We start from the raw sequence: 20,653 nt of genomic DNA on the forward strand, positions 1-20,653 counted from the left end.
GCCGCAGCCCCAGGGCACGCCGGATCCGGGTCCTGCTCAAGAGGCCGGCGGGCTCCTGAAGAACGTGCTGCCCACAGAGACCTGCCCTGTGCTAGGCGGAAACACGGGCATGAAGGGGGGCCCACCCCCAAGATCAGACCCACAGACCTGCAGTCCCTGTCCGCAGGGAGTCTGCAAGGGGGCTTGGACGGGAGTCCAGGCTCCAGGCTCCAGGCTCCAGGCTCCAGGCTCCAGGCTCCAGAGACAGAATCCTCAGCGGCTACTGGGGGCAATTCTCATGCCTCACGGGCATCAGGAGAAAATGAAGCAGCCAAGGAAGGCAGGAGGTCCTCGGACCCCAGCAGTGGGGATGCTGATGACTATTGTCGGTCTGAGCACAGTGGCCCCAGCTCATCTTCCTCAGGCGACTCCTCTGATTCAGACTCAGACTCCAGCTGACTTTGGTGGGACAGACCCATTCCCAGCAAGAGTCCAGGGCATCCACGCCAAAGGCAAGGGCTCTTCTCCCTCACCCTGTCCATTTCCTTCCGTTTTGTGCATATTGAACTCTTAGATCTCCGTGAGTCTTACTCCTATCAAAAAATGACAAGAGTGAAGTGAAGACAGAAATATTCCTTAAAATAATTGTTTTTAGTAAGGGGAGCATGTTGCTGGCTGTGATGGATATGGACACTCTGTTTCCAGAGTATGGCAAAGAGCCCAAAACCCTTAATATCATCAATGCTTGTGACTTTTTTTTTTTATTTTAGAGACTAATATAACTTCGTGATTTTGCTGCTCTAATTTTGCTCTTAAAACTTGGTTGACTAAGTGGAAAAATGTATTTTCTAAGAGTAGCCATGAGTTGATCATTGTCATTATATGACCAGTTTTCATTTTTCTATTTTTTCTACTTTTGTAAATGGTTCATTTTTTCTTTGAATAAAATATTGAAAACAGAAAAGAACAATTTTTGTTTAATTTTTGAAAAACCTCATGATCATTTGAATGAATGCCGCCATAGAATCAAGAGATGATGATTTGGAGCGCTGCTGCTCCTGGTGGTGTCTGCATTTATTCCTGGCAGAAGCCTGAACCCCTTTCTGCTGCTCCGGGTACAAGTGAGTCTCGGCTTTGACTTCCAGGATAGATGGATAAATGGTTGAATGGATGGATACGTAGATAGCTAGAAGGTTGATAGATGATAGATTAGACAGACAGCTAGATAGATAGACAGCTAGATATGTATATATATATATATATACATATATATATATACACATAGCTATATAGAAAGACACGGGCATAGAGGCGTACACTATTCTCTTCAGTTGGCCTTTCTGTGAATTCTTGTTTCAGTATCACATTGTTTTCATTATTTATTTTATTGGATGTTTGAAAATGTATTTAAGGCTAGTGTCTTCTGATTATACTCTTTTTTTCCTTGTGGATTCTTGGCTATTTCCATATTGTATTCTCATGAATATTTACATCATAGAAGTAGTTTATTGTTTTTATATGAAAACAATTAAAGTCTTAGATAACTAGATCTACCTTAGTGAATAATTATGAAGAGTTTTTTAGGTACATAAAATAGGTTTAGGTTTCGAAAATAAAGGCAATATTTTTCATTTTTATACCTTTAATTCCTTTCTCTTTCTGAATGTGTTGGGAATATCCAGAACAATGTTAAGCCATAGAGATATGTGCCTGTCTTGCTTCTATCATTCAAGCTAATAGGATTTGCAATGATTACAATTATGCTGACTATATACATTTGAAATAAACTATAACCTAATCAGATAATGCCTATTTACTTTTATTATTGTTCTTTTTAATCCATAATGTCTGGCGCTGTTTAAAAAAAAAATCACTTTTCTTCTGTATCAGGGTAATTTTTCTTTGGCTATATTAACACTGGTAACTGGGTTACCGAGTTAATTAATATTAAGCCCACATCATATTCTGGAAAGAAACCCACTTTTTAAAAAATACTTTATTTAAATTCAATTTAGTTAACATATACTTTATTATTAGTTAGCAGGGTTGAATTTAGTGATTCATGTGTTGCATATAACACCCAGTGCTATTCACTTAAGCACCCTCCTTAACACCAATACCCTATCCGCCCCCCCCCCCCATCTCCCTCCTAGCAACCCTGGGCTTGTTTCCTAGAATTCAGTATCTCTTACAGTTTGCTCCCTCTCTATTTTCATTTCATTTTAAAGAAACTCACTTTTTGATACTGTATTAAAGATGATCCAAAAAAAAAACAAATAAAAATTTGTCTAAAGTTTAGGCATACTTTCAGCCTTTCTTAGGGACGTTTACACAAGCTTCTGGATATTTATTAATTTCACCAACTCTTTTTCATGATCTAGAATTGAATTAATTGTCTTCCAATGTGAGGGCAGTAAAGAAACAGGACTCTTTTTAAATTTTTTTAAATTTAAATTCAATCAATTAACATACAATGTATTATTAGTTTCAGAAATAGAGGTCAGTGCTCAATACATCTCATGCCCTTCTCAATGCCCTTCACCCAGTTACCCCATCCCCTCATCCCCTCTCCTCCAGCAACCCTCACTTTGTTTTCTATGATAAAGAGTCTCTGGCAGCCCAGGTGGCTCAGCGGTTTAGCACTGCCTTTGGCCCAGGGCATGATACTGGAGTCCCAGGATCGAGTCCCGCATGGGGCTCCTTGGATGTAGCCTGCTTCTCCCTCTGCCTGTGTCTCTCTCTCTCTCTCTCTCTCTGTCTCTCATGAATAAATAAATAAAATATTCATGGTTTGTCTCCCTCTCTGATTTCATCTTGTTTTATTTTTCCCTCTCTTCCTCTGAGCTCCTCTGTTTTGTTTCTTAAACTCCACATATGTGTGAATCATATGATAATCATCTTTCTCTGACTGACTTATTTTGCTTAGCATAGTGCCCTCTTGTTCCATCCATGTCACTGCAAATGGTAAGATTTCAGTTTTTTTGATAGTTGAATAATATCCCAATATAATATATATATTATAATGGAATATTATATATTATGCTATCAAGTGCATGGTATCTAAAACCCCAGAACAGGGGCAGGTATCCCTTCATGTCAGGGATGTTTGAACTGAGTCTCAAGGAGTTGGAAGTCAAAGGGAGGAAAGGAGATTGTGGAATTAGTTCCTACATTTACCACACTTATCCATTCATTGGGCATTCCTTTTCTTCAATTACCATAAAGTCGTGTTTTCCTTTCAGTCACTGTTTTCTCTGTCCTTGGGATCCGCATATTCTCATTGTGGTCTATATGGCTTTCCAGCATGCACTCATCACGTCCTGTGTTTTTATCTGCCATTCCTACACTGAGTCTATATATCTCTGCAAAACTCACATCACAAAGTTGATCTCATTGGCATCTCCATTAAAATTATCCTCTGAAACACCATTATTGAAGTATCAAAAACATAACCTATCCCAAAGCCAAAATCTGCTCCTGTCTTGAGCAAGGAAACCACCAAACACCCAAATGACAAAAATCTTCCCATTGTACATTCATTGGTGTTCCCCTGCCTCATCTCTACCAGCACAGAGAAAGCTATCCACCCTCTCCACACATAATCGTAAATGAGAGCCCCAGAAGGCCTGACAAGCTCTAATGGAATTCTCCTACATTATCTTGGCTAGTTCAATTTTCTTCAGGCTTTACCAGTTGTTACACACAGAATAAGCTGTGAAGGACTCAGATATGGAACTGGGAACCACAGAGCAGCTCCAGCAGCTCCTCAGTGATTTAAAGTGCAAGCTTTGGGACCTGGGTAATGATTTAGGTAAGGCAGCCACCAGAGAAGTGTGGAGGAAGGGAACAAAAGGCAGAAAGATTTTATTTTGATCACTCGTTACTGGTGAAAAATACTACATGGAGGTGAGGAGATGCGTGGGGCAGGTCTTACTCTGTAGGGGGGAAGAGGATGCTGTGCAGTGGGTGGAACCCTCTCCCATTCCTCTACTGCAATATGGTGGGGAACTTGGGTCATTGCATCAGTCACAATGTGGACAGAGAAAGCTTGACATCCGAAGGTCTTCAAGGACAGGGTGGGGCTCAAACTTCTTCAGAGCAGAGGCTGTTTCCGTTGTTCATCCAGAGCTCTAGGATTAAAGGCAACTCTACGTTCTCTCTGAGCACTCCCCTCTGTGTATGAAAAAGACAGTGGGTGAGTGAAAGTGAGTGATCTGTAACGGGTTGCGTGATTTTCAAGAAAGTCATTTGAACCACCACTCAGACCTACGGAGGCAGCTGGGGCTCCGTGAGGCCCACGGGTCGCCGGTCCTGGAAGGAAGGATCCCTGTGTCCCCAAAGCTGAGGCTTCGCAGATCATCCCCTAAGCGCCTACAGAGCAGTGGAGGGCGCGGCCCCGCCTGTCTACACTCTCGGATTGCGAAGATACCAACTCACCCGGAACCCCCCCTGGTAAGGGACGCACCCCCAGCCCCGGTCCCGCAGCCGAGGCCCCTTTGCTCCCGACGTGGGGCGCTCGCTCCGCCGCGTGGCTCGTCCTGCTCGGCCGGGAACCTGCAGAGACGCCCGAGGGATGTAGGCGCGGGCGTGTGCGGGGAAAATCAAAAACGACAAAGGGGCAGCTGAGGGCCTCGGGGATAGATCCGGGGGCGGGGGGAGAAAATAAGGGCCCGCAAGAGGGAGCCCCAGAGCGTGCGGGCCGGCGGGCCCGGCGCCCAGGGGGGTCGCCCCCGCTCCCAGCGTCGGGGACGCCCCGGACTCTGCGCACCTGCCCCGCGGGGCCTCCCTGGATGCTGAAGTCAGTGGTGACGCGGCAAAGGTGAGGGTGCTGACGCCCTCCGCCCGCCAGCCTGGGGCGTAGCTCAAGATCTCGAGGAAACCCAGGGGACCGCAGGAGGGGTGCAGTGGCGGGTGTCCCCACTCGGCGACGCCCCACACCGCCCCCCTCGGAGCCTCTGCGCGGGGCCGCGACACCAGCAGAAGGGGCGGCCCCGAAGCGCGCCCTGCCCCTCTGACGTGCCCTCGCTCCAGGTAGGACAGCGTCGCTGACCATTGCAGCGCTCACCTTTTAGGCGAGGAAGTGACTGGGCTTCGGGAGGATTGATTGCTCCTCCTCCTCGGCCCTTGGGACGCGGGATTCCAGATCCTGGATCGAGGATACAATGAAAGGATGGACAGAGAGAAGCAGACGGAGAGGTACGGTCACCCCGCTGGCAACGTTCTTGATGCAAATTCCCTATCAAATACGGGGGAGAAAACGATTCCTCTAAGCCGTAGGGACAATAAAGTTGTCACACGGGGTAAAGGAGAACAGGGCTGTTCTCTAAGAGGTAGATGCAGGAGCTGGACCGTTCCGGCTTCTGACATTGCCGCTTGTTTCTAAGAGTCACAAGGCTCTGCTTAAAATACACCTGCTAGGCGGGAAGTTTCATCTCCTTCAGCAAAATGCTGAAGAGCTGACAAAGACCAGATCAGAGAGAGAAAGAAGAGAGAACCATACATTATAATAGGACAGGAGAAAAAGGAAAATTGCAGACACAACAATAACCATCCAAACCTTCCTCACAAGCTGTCGGTAGCACGCAGGGTTTTTCCTGCACAGTTCCTGGAAAAGTTGCAAAATTGCTCTTAACTTCTAGGACATGCTTCCCTCTGGCCAGCATCCTCCTTTTTACAGAAATGTATTTTTCGAACTTGAAAACTGCAAAAAGCCCAGAATCTGGTACAAGTCCTCAAATGCTAATATGCCTGCTATCTGTTCTTTGCATTTTTTTTCTGTTTTCATCCTTTTATTCCCTCTGTATATTTCTTTTATATTCTTATAGATTTTTACCATAGTAGCATGCTTTTTGTTAGCTTTTTTGATGCATAATTTGCATATAATATCATTTACCAACTTTAAGCTTACAATTTAATGCTTTGACAAATTAATAATCATGTTAAAAAGTAAATCACAAGCCAACTAATATTATGGGTAACATCTAAAGATTATTATCACTTAAAAAAGAATATACTTATGAAATTGGCTTGAAGACTTCATATTTAATAAGGAAAATAAATGTGTATCACAGAAGAACAAAATAATTAGAAGAGATCTGTTGAGCTAACTTCCCAAGTCTTAGAAAATGCTGTTCACTGAATGTAATTCAGTGTCTCCCCCCGCCCCTTTTTTAATTTAATGGATAATATGAGGAAAATAATGCCCTCAGAGGTCTCTGGAATCCATTAAGTAGGAAACCATGAAGGAATATTTAGAAGCATAGTGAAAGTTTATAGTTCCTCATTTCTGATCCAAGAATATACCTTCCTGCCCAGAGGTCTCTAAATTTTATGAATTTTATGAATTTTATGAATTTTACCATGTGGTAAAGATATTGTCAAAGAAAGTTGTATTTCATAACACAAAGTAAATATATTCTCACATTCAACCCCCAGTATTGCCTACCCTACCCCAACTCTAACCTCTTCTCCCATAGAGGTAACCTCATCTTGGTAATTAATATATCCTGGTTCTAATTATTGTATTTTTTGAAATTTATGTAAATGCAGTCACATAGCACATGTTCTTCTGTGTGTGATCTCATTTGTTTAAAATTATGTTGGTGAGATTTATCCCTGCTGCTGTACATAGCAATTGTTATTATTTTGTTTCATAGTATTCCATGATATGAGTATATCATCATTTACTCATTCTGCTGTTGATGAATATGTTCACTTCCAATCTGGGTAAACATAAATACTGCTGCCATGAAGACATCATGCACATCATTTTGAATCATATGTGTGCATTGCTATTGAAGTAGTTGGGCCATAATGCATGTTATGCCTAACAAAGAGTTTGCCAAATTGAATGCCAATTTACATGCTTTTCAGCAACAGATGATTATGTTATTCCCTCTGTTTTTAAATTTTTTTGCAAATACTTGCCATCCCCTGTTTTGATATTTTTGTCATTTTGTGGTTTACATTGTGGTTGTAATTTGCCCCTGCCTGATACCAAATGCACTGAAAACTTTTTCATAGGGTTATCAGCCACTTGGATTTTCTTGTATGGTGAACTGCCTGTTCATATCATCTCTCTCCTCATTTTTCAAACAAGTTGACTTGTGTTTTTCTTATTGACTTTTAGATTCTCTTTCTTCTTTGTGGAGTCATTTGTTGGATGTAAGCATGTCAAATATGTTCTCCTATTATTGCCTTTCATTTGCAATGGTGTCTCAACACACAAATGTTATTTTCAAGCATTTTAATTCATTTTACTTTATGTTTAGTGACCTATACGTCATACTTCGGAAAAAGTTTCTCTGAGATTATATACACCTAAATTTTTCTTAGGCCTTTATTTTTTGTTTAATTATTCTCCTTCACGATGAAAACTGCAATAGTGAGGAAGGAAATCTATGCCATGACACAAGGGTTAATATTCATTTTTTTTCTAACTTTACAACCACAATTATCTCAGAATTACCCTTACTCTTTCATACTTTACAAATTATTGCATGACATTAATAGAGAATATTTACTTCTATGTTGGGAATTACAATGAAAATACTGGACTAGAGATCAAATTACACTCAAAAAATGAATTATTAAACCTGGGCATGATGGATAAGTGGGATTTAGTTAGAAAGAAGTAAGTAAAATATTTCCAGATGACACAAGTCTGTTTGGGGAGAAAAAGATGCCTTTCATATTTATATTAGATATTAAACACCATTAAGATATTGATGCTTTTTAAAAACCTATTTGTAGTTGAGAAATTAAGATGAGAACCACTGTACATATTCTATGCATTATATCATAGATTATGATCTTCATTATAATTAAGTAAACAAATCTCAAATACATACCTTTACACCACCGCCATACATAATATAAAATGGTGCTTTTATTAGAGAGAACCAAAAGACAATCAGATATCATCTATTCATGTCTTGTTCAAAATTGCACAAGGAGTACAGGTTTCTCAAATTTCTTTCTTATTCCTGATTTGTCCCTGGTCAAATGTGATGATGGCAAAGATAGGCATGAGATGTACAGAAAAGGACCAAGATGAGTTATTATGTATAAGGGAATTTGGGCAACATTTGCAAAGCTCATAGGAATGCTCCTGTGCTGCAAATAGGTTTTGACACCTATTGATAAAAGTGGTTTTGGGGAAAGAGATTTAATGAGTGTTCTACTTAATATAACCAAGAAGAAAAAAATCCCTCTCCTTAAGTAGCAGGTAATTCTGACACCCATCAAATTCCAGGAGGCTAGTCCAGACCTTCTATGAATTGCCATCCACCCCATGTCCTTATCCTTGGAGACTCCACCCTATTCCAAAGGTACCAGAAGTGTCAGGGGGCCTCTTCTATGACAGCACTGTGTGGCTAGAGAGAGTTATGACAGCTTTGTTTTCAGATCATTTATCAAACATCTTTTAGTTAAACATCATGTTGATTCTGTACTATAAAACAACAAATTGTTATTTTCATCATTTTGTTATGTTTTGGTTGCTCTTCTTTGACATAAATACTTGACAAAAGAAAGAATGTAAATTTATCGTAAATAATTTTCAAAAAAGCAGCAGATTTAGAAGATGGTTGAAGGTGGAAGTAGAGTGAAGATATTGAGGATATTTTAAAATAAATCGAGAGTGAGCAGTCTATAATAAATTTCATTGTTTTGCCCACTAGATATTTAGAAATACCAATTTGGAACATGGAGGTTATCTTCTGTTAGGAAATTTGAGTTGTAGAATTGTAGTCGAAGCCATAAGGATGTGGAGCTCATGTGGAGGCATGCAAAGCACACTTAAGAGAATCACAATCTAACAAGGATGCTGATAAAGGAGTCTAGATGAATAAAGGACAATAGGAACAAGAATAAAGTGGAGCCAGAAGGGTAAACACAAAAAGGCCAGGGGGCCTAGTGGAGTGTTCACATACTCAGGAGGTCCTCCTGGTCCTCCCTCCTTCCCCCTCCTCCAGCACACTCTTCCCAATCTCGCCTCTTTTGAAAGTCATACTCTTAGTTCCCAGGAAAACTAAAATCACCTTAATTTGGGGCACAGGAAAATCCTCCATTTATATTTTGTCTTCCTAAATCATTAGGAGGAAGATCTGAGAATCCTCACTCTGGAGACTGAGGCCATCACTAACTATAGTACCTCTCAGCATAAGAAGCCATTTGAGAAGATCTAATCAGGGATGCCTGGGTGGCTCAGCAGTTGAGCATCTGCCTTTGGCTCATCAAGTCCCATATCGGGCTCCTTGCACGGAGTCTGCTTCTCCTGTCTCTGCCTCTCTCTGTGTCTCTCATGAATAAATAAATAAAATCTTTTTTAAAAAAAAGAGAGAGAAGATCTAATCTGGGTCCATATAAATAATCAAAGTCATGAAAGTTTTTAACTAGGTGACTATGTCAGGAATTCTTATTGTTGAAAAATAGTCAATTGGAAAAATAATGTGGCCTGATTTCTCTCCTATATAGAGTAAGACTTGTAACTCAAGAACACATCACCATAAATTACCTCATGGGAACGTGCATGAAAAAGAAAGAGTGGCAAGTTCTGTCCAAAATGACAGAGCCTGGGACACCTAGGTGGCTCAGTGGCTGAGCGTCTCCTTTTGGCTCTGAGCATGATCATGGGATCCTTGTATCGAGTCCCGCATCAGGCTCCTGTCAGGGAGCCTGCTTCTCCCTCTGCCTATGTCTCTGCCTCTCTCTCTGTGTCTCTCATGAATAAACAAATAAACTTTAAACAAACAAACAAAACAAAAAACCAAAATCACAGAGCCTGGAAATGGCCTGCAGGACAGTTTCTATCTTGTCCTCCTTTTGAGCATATTTTTTGTAAGAACTTGATCATATTTCTACATTAGATTTTTTTAAAATAAAGAAAGAAATATTCTCTCTAGAATATGTAAAGTAAAAGAAATTTGTTATTTCTGACTGTCTTACATAAACAATTCCAGTCTCCCTATTCATGAGTTCATGGTACTCTCTGCTTTTTGTAAAATGTTTAGATTTATTATTTGTATTTATTGTCTTTTTATCTTTTATTTAATTTAGACACATAGTTTTCACTGTACTTATTATGTTGCCTTTTAAAATACTGAGCATTTCAGCTTTTGAGCAACAGCAATATGAATTTTCTTTAAAAAAAAAAATAAATGCCTCTGGGGGAACCTGGCCTTCACAGTCAGTTGGGCTACCAACTCTTGGTTTAGGCTGGGGTCTTGTTCTCTGGTCCTGAGATCAAGTCCTGCCTGGCTTAGTGCTGGGGTATGGAGTCTGCTTAAGATTCTCTCTCCTTCTCCCTTTGCTGCTCCTGATTGTGTGCTGGCTTTCTTTCTTCCTCTCTCTCTCTATCTCTCTTTCTCAAATAAATAAATAAATAAATAAATAAATAAATAAATAAATCTTTAATAAAATAAAATAAATAAAAAGCAAATGCATCCAGTAAAAAATATTGAGTGGAGTTAAGGAACAATATTGAATTAAAGGTGCTAAATAAAGCCTTCAGACAGCCAGATCCAGCAAGAGTCTTGCAGGTAAATCCCAACAGCGTAGAAGTGGACTGCATCCAAGACTAGGGCAGGAGCAGAGGGACCCCTCAGAACCAGGTGACCCTGCAAATCTGTATTTTGTCAGCCCCCAGATGCTCCTTGGGTTCAAGGTGGCAGTTTAAGGACCAACATTTGAGTCCTTTGGGGTTAAGCAAGATCCCTGGGTCTGGCATCCTGGCAGCCAGAGTTCCAGGGCTGGAAGGAAGCCCATATTCTGGGTCTAAGTTCCCAAACTGGAGCAGCCTTTCTCCAAGGAGATTGGCTTTCCTAGAGAAATGGCATGTGTGTTGGTGTGGATGCAGTGGAGTGGGACTTGGAATTTGTAGGGCCATCATCGGTAGGGTGGGCTCAGGACGTTGACCTCCTGAGTGTGTGGCCCCAGGAGGGGCTCTTGGGCCTGGCAGGGCTCCAGGCTCCCAGCAACTTGTGGAGTCCTGCCTGCTGTTCCTCCAGTGTGCTGGATCTGAAGTAGATCTGGTAAAAATTGTAGGTTCTGTTTGGCTAGGGTTCACTAGGAATCAGATGGTCTTTGATGGGAGTCGGGGCATGGTAATTGTTTTGGATGTTAAATGAGTTGCTCTCAAGGCCCACAGATCTTTTGACCAAAACACCCTGATGGTACCAAGGAGTACTGGCCTTCCCTTAGGACACTGGACTGGGATTGAGGTGGTTGGAGTGTCAGAACAGAAGCCAGTTTTGCTGCACTCTCTGCAGGAAGAGAGGACTGACTCCTGGGAACCAGGGACCAGGAAGCTTGAGAAACCATTGAACTGGTAGCGCCTTAACCCTGAGGGGTCAGCACACCCCTTCTGGGGTGCCTGCCCCTGATCCTTCCCAGGTGGTTCATTTCTCAGTGAGCCATGTGGTGACCCACCAGGGAGGTGCCCTGCTCAGCCCAGACACCAGGAGAAGGTGCCAGGGATCACGGGGCAGCAAACGGTGGTACGGTGTTCCCAGCCTTTGTCTTCTTCCCTTTAGGTAAACACAACTGGGATTTCCTGATTTATTTATTTTTACTCAGAATATCATGCTGTTTAACTTCATATATTTCTTTTAATAATTTCTTTTAATAATTAATAATAACAATGCTAACCAACATGGGAAATAGGAAGAGATTACAGCACAAAATGCTGGTGACAATGTGGGGCAACAGGAACTTTCATTCATTGTTGGTGGAAGTACCACAGGGTACACCCACTTAGGAAGAGTGTGTGGTAGTTTCTTACAAAACTTTTATCATATAATGCAGCAATCTCTCTCTTGTTATTTACCCAAAGGGTAGAAAATTGAAGCCTAAAAAAAATTTCCACAACTTCATCCATAACCATTGAAACAGGGGTGTAATAAGATGGTCTTCAATAGATTGAGATAAACCAAAGTATATCCGGGCAATGGAATATTATTCAGTGCAAAAAAGAAAGGAGCTATCAAGCCATAGAAAAACTTGAAGGAACCCTAAATTACATAGTGTTAAGTGAAAGAAGCCAATGTGAAGAGGCTACATACTCTCTGATGCCCAGTAAATAATATTCTGGAATGGCTAAACTGTGGAGACAGTAAAAAGATCAGTGGTTGCCAGAGGTTGAGGGGAGGGAGAGATGAATATGTGGAGTATAGTGGATTTTTAGGGCAGTAAAACTATTCTGTATATTATAATGGTGTATACATGTTATTTACATTTGTCCACACCCATAGAAGGTACAACACCAAGAGTGAACCCCACTGTAAACTATGGACTCTGGGTGCTAACAATGTGTCAATGTAGTTTCATTGATTATAACAAATGTACCACCCCGGGGCAGAGTGTTACTAGTGGGGGAGGCAAAGCACGTGTGAGAACAGAGATGTCCAGGAATCCCCTTATTCCCACTCAGTTTTGCTATGAACTTTAAACTGCCCTGGGCTTAGTCAACTAAGCAGCTGCCTTCTCGGGTCATGATCCCAGATCAGGCTTACTGCTCAGCGAGGAGTTTGCTTCTCCCTCTCTCCCTCCCCCACTCATGCTCACTCACTCTCTCTCTCTCAAACAAATAAAATCTTAATAAAAACTCTGCTCTAAAAAAATAATTTCTTTAAAAAATAAAAAAGAGGACAGCCTTAAGAAATAATGTGTCATGGTGGAAAAAAAAATCTGGTCTATTTACAATAGCACATTCAAGACAATGAGTTCCTTGAAGAAACCAATGGTGTTTTCTTCTTTATAGTTAGTAGAAAAAAAAATCCCCTTTTTCTCCACATGTTTTTTCAAAAATGCCTAACTACACAGTTATTTGTAAAAGTATCCAAAAAAGCCATTGTTAAATGACCACAATTTTCCACCCTGTATTGTGCATCTTAATTTACTATTTCCTGGGGATCCCTGGGTGGCGCAGAGGTTTGGCGCCTGCCTTTGGCCCAGGGCGCGATCCTGGAGACCCGGGATCGAATCCCACGTCGGGTTCCTGGTGCATGGAGCCTGCTTCTCCCTCTGCCTATATCTCTGCCTCTCTCTCTCTGTGACTATCATAAATAAATAAAAATTAAAAAAAAAAATAAAAAAAATTTACTATTTCCTTAAGAATGTTTGCCCCAAATAAGCAATCTAAGATATTTTTCATTCTTATTAGCAATCCAGAAACAAGTAGTTAATTTTTAAAATGCTAAAGCAATAGTATAGGAGGGAGATGGTGGAAGAGTAGGGGTCCTCAATGCACCTGGCCCCACAAACTTACCTAGATAACTTTCAAAACATCCTGAACACCTACGAATTCAACCTGAATTTTAAAGAGAGAACAGCTAGAATGCTACAGAAAGAAAAGCTTTCGCTCCTAACAAGGTAAGAAGGCTGAAAAAAAAATTTTAAAGAATCAAGTAGGGGAGGGGCCCCATGAGGAGCTAAGCTAAAGCCAGGTGGTGGTAGCCTTCAGGACAGGAAAGCCCAGGCCTGGAGAAGCAGGAACTTTTAAAATCCACACCAGAGTTTTCCATGAAGGAAAAGTGCTCAGCAGGGAAATCATGCCGCCAAGCACCTCCAAGCTGTGCAGATCAGCGTCCCCCCCACTCTGGCCTAGAAGCACCTAGGCCAGTGCAGACCAGGAGACTGTGGGTGGTTACTGGGGGAGCTGACTCCAGAGCTGGAGAGCTGGCAGCTGCCTTTGTTGATTTACCTCTTTGTTTCACCTCCTGAAACAGAAGAACAGGGGCCTCACGGGGTCAACAGCTCCCACTGAGCCCAGCACCTGGTGGGAGGCAGGGCAGCTCCCCCAGGTGCACACACCTGAGACTCAGCACAGCAGCTCCTCCCACAGAAGACTAGCTGGAAAGACAGGGGAAGAGCAAGTTCTTGACCAAGCAGTGCTGGAGAGCTCCAGGACTGAGGGAAAATAGTATATAGACCTAGAGGGCCCTCCTTTTTTTTCTTTTTCCATTACAACTCATTTTTGTATCAGACTAAAAGTTTCCAATATTTTTACTCTTTTCCCACCATAACTGCAAAATGTTACCAGCTCTTCATTTTTAAGTTTTTCATTTTTGGCTTCCATGTTTCTATAATTACATGTCTAAGATATATTTTTCACTTCTGGATTCCCTTCAACATATTCAATTTAATCTTGGTAGACATACGAGATTTGAGATTTTTGTTTTTTCTGCCTCATTTTGTTTTACAATGGTGGAAGTTAGTGCCTTCTAAAACACAACCAACATACACCCAGAACCAAGTGGAACACTCTGTTGGTTCATTCTGTGAGATTATATTCTCTCTTCCTTCCCATTCTGCCCACCTCTTTTATCTTGTTTATGTTTTTGTGGTCAATGTTGGAGCTTTATATAAGTATTGCTGACTTATATAAATTTAGGATTGAGCATCTTCTAACTTACAAAACAAAATACACTCAGAACCAAGAGGATCACCCTCTAGGATCCCTCAGGTAGACTACATTCTCTCTTCATTACTACTTCCTCACCACCACCACCCCTTTTTTTTCTCTTTTTCCTCTTTACTTTTCTTTTCTTTTTTTATTCTTTCTTTTTGGTCTTTGGCTTTTTATTTTTACTACTTTGTTTTAAATTTTATTTTTCACTGTAGTGGTCCTTTTATTTTATTTTGTTCTGTTCTTCTCTTTCTTTTATTTTCTGGATTCTGACCTCTTTGAATAAACTAGTATGTATTTTACTTAGGTTATGGGTGATATTTTGGACTCAGCCCACTCATACAGCCACTCTGCACTGGACAAAATGAGTAGAATGAAGCATTCACCACCAAAGAAAGAACTGGAAACAGTTCTCTTTGCCACAGAGTTACAGAATTTGGATTTCAATATGATGCCAGAAATTCAATTCAGAAGTACAATTATAAAGCTACTGGTGGCTCTGGAAAAAGCATAAGACTCTAGAGACTTTGCTACTGCAGAATTGAGATCTAATCAGGCCAAAATTAAAAATAGATTAAATGAGATGCACTCTAAACTGGGTGTTATAACTGCTAGGGTTAATGAGGTGGAAGAGAGAGTGAATGACATAGAAGACAAGTTAATGGTAAGGAAGGAAGCTGAGGAAAAAAAGAGAAAAAGAATTAGTTGCCCACAAGGAGGAGCACTTGGGTGGCTCAGCAGTTGAGCATCTGCCTTTGGTTCAGGGCGTAATTCCAGAATTCCAGGATCAAGTCCCACATCAGGTTCCCTGCATGGAGCCTGCTTCTCCCTCTGCCTGTCTCTGCCTCTCTGTGTCTCTCATTAATAAATAAATAAAATATTTTTTAAAAAGATCCCATGAGGAAAGGCTTAGGGAAATGATAGCTTGAAAAGGAAGAATATACATCTAATTGGGATTCCAGCAGAGAGAGAGAGAGAGAGAGAGAGAGAGAGAGAGAGAGAGAGAACCACAAACTATATTTGAAAAAATCATAGCTGAGAACTTCCCAAATCTGCTGAAGGAAATGGGCATTCAGATCCAAGAGATAGAGAGGACCCCCCCCCCCGGCCGCAAAAAAATCAATAAAAACTGTTCAACACCTTGACATTTAATAGTGAAACTTGAAAATTTCAAAGATAAAGAGAAAATTCTTAAAGCAGCTTGAGACAAGAAATTCTTAACTTATATGGGGAAAAATATCAGATTAACAGCAGACCTCTCCACAGAGACCTGACAAGCCAGAAAGGGCTGGCATGATATATGAAGAGTATTAAATAAGAAGAACATACAGCCAAGAATACTATATCCAGCAGTGCTGTCATTCAGAATAGAAGGAGAGAAAAAGAGCTTCCAGGATAGGCAGAAGCTGAAATAATATGTGACCACCAAACTGGCTCTGTAAGAAATATTAAGGGGGATCCTGTAAAAGAAAGAGGGAACCTAAAGAAACAATCCACAAAAACAGGGACTGAATAGTTAATACAATGACACTACACTCATATCTTTCAATAGTTACTCTGAACATGAATGGGCTAAATGATCGCATCAAAAGACGCAAGGTATCAGACTGGATCCCACCTATATGCTGTCTGTAAGAGACTCATTTTAGACCTAAGGACACCTCCAGGCTGAAAATGAAGGGGTGGAGAACCATTTAGCATTCAAATGGTCCTCAAAAGAAGCTGAGGTAGCAATCCTCATATTAGATAATTTAAAGTTTATCCCAAAGACTGTAGTAAGAGATGAAAAGGAACATATCATACTTAAAAGGTATATCCAACAAGAAGACCTAGCAATCATGAATATTTATGCCTCTAATGTGGGAGCTGCCAAGTATATCAATCAGTAATAACCAAAGTAAAGAGATACTTAGATTACACACTAATAGTAGGAGACTTCAACAGGGCACTTTCTGCAAATGACAGATCTTCTAAGCAGAACATCACCAGAGAAACAAGAGCTTTAAATGATACACTAGACCAAATAGATTTCACAGATATATACAGAACTTTCCATCTGAATGCAACTGAATATACATACATTAGTCTCAAGTGCACATGGAACTTTCTCCAGAATAGACCACATACTGGATCACAAATCAGGTATCAACTGATACCAAAAGACTGGGATTATTCCCTGCATATTTTTAGACCACAATGCTTTGAAACTAGAACTCAATCACAAGAAGAAAATTGAAAGAAACTTAAACACATGGAGGTTAAAGAGCATCCTACTAAGAGATGAAAGGGTCAACTTGGAAATTAGAGAAGAATTAAAAAGATTGATGGAAACTAATGAAAATGAAGATACAACAGTTCAAAATCTTTGGGATACAGCAAAAGCAGTCCTAAAATGGAAATACATCACAATACAGGATCCTTCAAAAAATTGGAAAAAACTCAAATACACAAGCTAACCTCACACCTAAAGGAACTGCAGAAAGAACAGCAAGTAAAACCTACACCAAGCAGAAGAAGAGAAATAATAAAGATTCAAGCAGAACTCAATGAAATAGACCAGAGGAACTGTAGGACAGATCAACAAAACAAGAAGTTGGTTCTTTGAAAGCATTAATAAGATAGATAAACCCCCTAGTCAGCCTTATTAAAAAGAAAAAAGACTCAAATTAATAAAATCATGAATGAAAGAGGAGAGATCACAACCAATACCAAACGATTTTAAAAATGTACCATGATCAGCTATATGCCAACAAATTAGACAATCTAGAAGAAATGGATGCATTTATGGAAAACCACAAATTATCAAAACTGGAATAGAAAGAAATAGAAAACCTGAACCAGCCAATAACCAGCAAGGAAATTGAAGCAGTCATCAAAAACCTCCCAAGACACAAAATTCGAGGACCAGATGGCTCCCCAGGAGAATTCTATCAAACGTTTAAAGAAGAAATAATGCTTATTCTACTAAAGCTGTTTCAAAGGATAGAAAGGGATGGAATACTTCCAAACTCATTTTATGAGGCCAGCATCACCTTGATTCCAAAACCAGACAAAGACCCCACCAAAAAGCAGAATTATAGGCCAGTATCCCTAATAAATATGGATGCAAAAATTCTCAACAAGATACTAGCCAATAAGATCCAACAGTACATTAAGAGGATTATTCACCATGACCAAGTGGTATTTATCCCAGGGATGCAAGGGTGGTTCAGCACTCATAAAATGATCAGCGTGATAGATCACTACAGAGGAAAAAACAAGAACCATATGATCCTCTCAATAGATGCAGAGAAAGCATTTGACAAAATACAGCATCCATTCCTGATTAAAACTCTTTGAAGTGTAGGGATAGAGGGAATATTCCTCAAGATCTTAAAAACCATTTATGAAAAGCCCACAGTGAATATCATTCTCCATTGAGAAACACTGAGACCCTTTCCCCCAAGATCAGGAACAAGACAGGGATGTCCACTCTCATCACTGTTATTAAACATAGTACTAGAAGTCCTAGCCTCAACAATCAGACAACAAAAAGAAATGAAAGGCATTCAAATTGGTGAATAAGTCAAATGTTCTCTCTTTGCAGATGACATGATACTGTATGTAGACAACCCAAAGACTCCACCCCAAGATTGCTAGAACTCATACAGCAATTCAGCATGTGGCAGGATATAAAATCAATTCCCAGAAATCAGTGGTATTTCTCTACACTAACAATGAGACTGAAGAAAGAGAAATTAAGGAGTCAATCCCATTTACAATTGCACTCAAAAGCATAAGCTACCTAGGAATAAACCTAACCAAAGAGGTAAAGGATCTATACCCTAAAAACTACAGAACACTTCTGAAAGAAATTGAGGAAGACATAAAGAGGTGGAAAAACATTCCATGTTCATGGATTGGAAGAAATAAATATTGTGAAAATGTCAATGCTACCCAGGGCAATGTACACATTTAATGCAATCCCTATCAAAATACCATGGACTTTCTTCATAGAGTTGGAACAAATAATCTTAAGATTTGTATAGAATCAAAAAAGACCCCGAATAGCCAGAGGAATATTGAAAAAGAAAACCAATGTCAGGGGCATCACAATGCCAGATTTCAAGTTGTACTACAAAGCTGTGATCATCAAGACAGTATGATACTGGCACAAAAACAGATACATAGATCAGTGGAACAGAATAGAGAACCCAGAAGTGGGTACTCAACGCTATGGTCAACTAATATTTGACGAAGAAGGAAAGACTATCCACTGGAAAAAGGACAGTCTCTTCAATAAATGGTGTTGGGAAAATTGGACAGCCACGTGCAGGAGAATGAAACTGGACCATTCTCTTACACCAGACACAAAGATAAACTCAAAATAGTTGAAAGATCTAAATGTGAGACAAGAATCTTATCAAAATACTAGAGAAGAACACAGACAACAACCTTTTTGAACTTGGCCACAGCAACTTCTCACAAGATACATCTATGAAGACAAGGGAAACAAAAGCAAAAATGAACTATTGGGACTTAATCAAGATAAAAAGCTTCTTTACAGCAAAAGAAACTGTCCACAAATCTGAAAGACAACCTATAGAATGGGAGAAGATATTTGCAAATGACCTATCAGATAAAGGGTTAGTATCCAACATCTATAAAGAATTTATTGAACTCAACACCCAAAAAACAAAAAATCCAATCATAAATGGGCAGAAGACATGAACAGACATTTCACCAAAGAAGACATACGCATGGCCAATAAACACATGAGAAAATGCTCCGCATCACTTGCCATCAGGGAAATACAAATCAAAATCACAATGAGATACCACCCCACACCAGTAAGAATGGTGAAACTTAACAAGATAGGAAACAACCAATGTTGGAAAGGATGGGGAGAAGGAGGAACCCTCTTGCACTGTTGGTAGAAATGCAAACTGGTGCAGCCACTCTGGAAAAGTGTGGAGTTTTCTCAAGAAGTTAAAAATAGAGCTACCCTATGACCCAGCAATTGCACTATTGGGGATTTACCCCAAATATACTGATATAGTGAAACACCGGGACACCTGAACCCCAATGTTCATAGCAGCAATGTCCACAATAGCCAAACTGTGGAAGGAGACTTGATGTCCTTTGACAGATGAATGGATAAAGAAGATGTGGTCTATGTATACGATGGAATAGTACTCAGCCATCAGAAAGGATGAATACCCACCATTTGCTTTGGATGGAACTGGAGGGTATCATGCTGAGTGAAGTAATCAATCGGAGAAGGACAATCATCACATGGTTCACTCATACAGGGAATATAAGAAATAGTGAAAGGAATTATAAGGGAAAGGAGGCTACTGAGTGGGCAAAATTAGAGAGGGAGACAAACCATGAGAGACTCCCTAACTGTGGGAAATGAACAAAGTGTTGTCAAAGGGGAGGGAGGTGGGCGGGGAGTTGGGGTAACTGGGTGCTGGGCGCTGAGGAGGGCACTTGATAGGAGGAGCGCTGGGTGTTACATTATATGTTGGTAAGTTGAACTTCAATGAAAACAAATTTTAAAAAAGAAAAAAATAAATAAAGCAATAGTACAAATAATAAAATGAGAAAATCCATTTTCTTTTAATTAAAAAATATGTTTAATAGTAATACTACTTACAAAAATAAAAGGAGACTTCCACTTCTGGTTATGATGGAATAATAATTCATCAGGCTCATAAGATGCAAAACTGTACAGCTAGAAGCACAGATAAAATATACAGAAACAATAGTAGACTTTCAGGAAAATAATTTTGTTCAGAAAAGGAAATTACAAAAAACATGATGGATTCTATTTGAATAACATTAAAAAACTTGCAAAATGAACAAACTTATGTATTGACATATTAAAAATAAAGCACAAAGATAGCAAAGTGGTAATAAAACATAGAATACATCATGGTCAGTGTTATGAGTATGAAAGAAGATGTAATCAGTGAAAGATACAAAGGTGGCTTCCAAAGTAATCATAAAGGTCTAGTTCCTAAAACCAGGTGCCTAGAGACACAGGTGTTCATTACGTGGTTATTCTACATGCTTTACAAAAAGTCGTTATATTCTGCTGTTTCTATTCACTAGTCAATTAACTAGAAAAATTTCAAAAGCAATACACACACATTTAAAATGTTTTTGTACCAGATTTTATAAAAAGTGTGTAATTATTGCCTTGGTATAGTCAGTCTTACAACGCTGAAGATATCGATATTAAAAAACAGAAACTCTAGGTATATGCTGTGTTTCTGGAGTAAT

At 40.1% G+C, this 20,653-nt stretch overlaps 1 protein-coding gene across 29 annotated transcripts in view; it reads right to left on the bottom strand.

Annotated features, from left to right (window-relative positions):
• LOC144295044 (tripartite motif-containing protein 77-like) overlaps positions 1–20,653 on the bottom strand; it is a 62,122-nt gene that overhangs the window by 23,397 nt on the left and 18,072 nt on the right. For 12 of the 29 annotated variants that reach the window (XM_077867417.1, XM_077867413.1, XM_077867416.1 and 9 more), the window contains 3 exons: positions 20,025–20,102; positions 5,045–5,215; positions 3,914–4,152 (listed from right to left, as the gene is read on the bottom strand). The exons of 5 other annotated variants lie outside the window; for them this stretch is intronic. The gene's annotated coding sequence lies outside the window, so the exon portion shown is untranslated. The remainder of the gene's footprint in view (positions 1–3,913; positions 4,153–5,044; positions 5,216–20,024; positions 20,103–20,653) is intronic. 12 more of the 29 variants (XM_077867406.1, XM_077867408.1, XM_077867407.1 and 9 more) reach the window with 3 other exon arrangements.

The sequence above is a fragment of the Canis aureus genome, chromosome 23 (assembly GCF_053574225.1).
Source record: "Canis aureus isolate CA01 chromosome 23, VMU_Caureus_v.1.0, whole genome shotgun sequence".
NCBI lineage: Eukaryota > Metazoa > Chordata > Mammalia > Carnivora > Canidae > Canis > Canis aureus.